A 2,018-nucleotide genomic window follows, 5' to 3' on the forward strand; every position below is an offset into this window, starting at 1 on the left:
TTATAATCGGTCTCCTACTTATGCTACTGGTCATTCTCCATTTGAGGTAGTATATGGGATTAATCCATACTTGCCCTTGGATTTAATTCCATTACCAAAAGATGAGTTGGTTCACAAGGATGCCGATGCTAAGTTAAAGTCTATGATGAAACTGCACCAACAAGTTCGTGAGCGAATTGAAGCTATTAATGCCTCTTATAAACAGAAATCAAATAAGAATCGCAAACCCAGGTAATTTGAAGAAGGTGATTTGGTTTGGGTTAATTTAAGGAAAGAACGTTTTCCAAGCAAACGCAAGAACAAGCTTATGCCTAGGGCTGAAGGTCCTTACAAGGTGGTTGCACGTGTGAATGATAATGCTTACAAGATTGAGCTTCCGGGAGACTATGGTGTCCATGCTACTTTCAATGTAGGTGATCTTTCACCTTATCTTGATGATGATGGCCTTGCTGAATTGAGGTCAATTCCTTTTAAAGGGGGAGGGGATGATACGGTTATGGATGAAAGTGATAGTCTTATGCTAGCAATTGGAACCAAAACTGAGTTGGGTTCAATGGCTCATTTTGTGTGCATGGTGACTTGGATTGAGTGAGCTCGTTATATGGTCCTTATTATCAAGGTGGTACGTTAATCAAACTGGTCCGTTTAATCACATTGGTCCGCTTGTTTAAACAGATTGTACGCACTTATTATTTTTAATTGCTTTGGTTAAAGTCGGTTTAATAAAGGGATATTTGTTTAAATCCCCAATTTAAATTCAGTCATTACTTAGCTTTGATTATTGATGTTTGTAAGGAGAGTAACCTCCAATTTAGTGACTGAATTAGGAGGCTTTAGAGCTTGTAACTGCCAGTTTTGAAGGCTCTTAAATGGCTCTTAATTAGCCGTTTAAAGCTCTTGTAGCTGTTGGTTTTTGGCTATTTATAGTCAGCTTCTTGATTGGAAAAAACAACCAACGGGATGATTAAGACACTTGTTTGTTACATTTCGAATTATAGTTTATAATTCAGCCTTTTTCTTTGTTTTGGACGTGTTTCCTATTCAAAGAACTGATTGTGAGTCAATAGGTCTTGTCTTGCATTCACGATCAACGAGCTAAAGGTCTAGCTTGTTAATCAACTATCCTTGTTTATACAACGAGTTTTTGAACTCGTATCAGGCTGAATATAATGATGAGTTTGAAAAGTTGTCCTTAATGGGAGAAATTGAGGAACAAAAACTGTCCAGATTTTTAAGGGGTCTAAATTATAATATTGCCAATACCGTAGACCTTTATCCATATTCTGATTTCACACTCTTTGTGGACTTTGTTTAAAATTGGAAAATCAAGGGAAGGCAAAATATGGGGGAGGGTCTAGTATGGATGGTAAAGCCAAGTCTTGGGCTAAATCCGAACCTAGCTTGAAACCAAACACATCACCTAGTACCGTAGGTTCAAGTAATTCTACGGCTGCCCCTAAACTATCTAACCCAACCAAAGAAACAAGTCTGTCCAAGGTGCGTTGTTTTAAGTGTCAAGGGTTTGGGCATTATCAAAATGCGTGTCCAAATAAACGAGTAGTGACCTTGAGAGAAGCTGTTGAATGTCGTGAGGAGTTGTTTGAAGAGGAAAAGAGGTTGGGGGACGTATTTGTGTTTGATGAGAGTGGTGATGAGGAGGAAGAGGAAGGGTATGAGGCTCCAATTTATGACACAAATCTGGTTCTTAGAGCGCTACAAACTCAAATTTCACCTACTGATCTAGACCAACGAGATCAGTTGTTTCATACTAAATGTCTAGTGAAAGATAAGTGGTGTAGTGTAATTGTTGATGGGGGGAGTTGTACCAATGCTGCTTCTAGTGAAATGGTGTCAAAATTAGGCTTAATCACTACTGCCCATCCTAGGCCATACGCACTCCATTGGCTTGATGATGGTAATAGTGTAAAAGTGTCGAAGCAAGTAAGGGTTGGTTTGACTATGGGTTCGTATGTGGATGAAGTTCTTTGTGATGTTATTCCTATGGATGCTTGTCATAT

This window comes from Spinacia oleracea, unplaced genomic scaffold (genome assembly GCF_020520425.1).
Source record: "Spinacia oleracea cultivar Varoflay unplaced genomic scaffold, BTI_SOV_V1 SOVchr0_003, whole genome shotgun sequence".
Classification (NCBI taxonomy): Eukaryota; Viridiplantae; Streptophyta; class Magnoliopsida; order Caryophyllales; family Amaranthaceae; genus Spinacia; species Spinacia oleracea.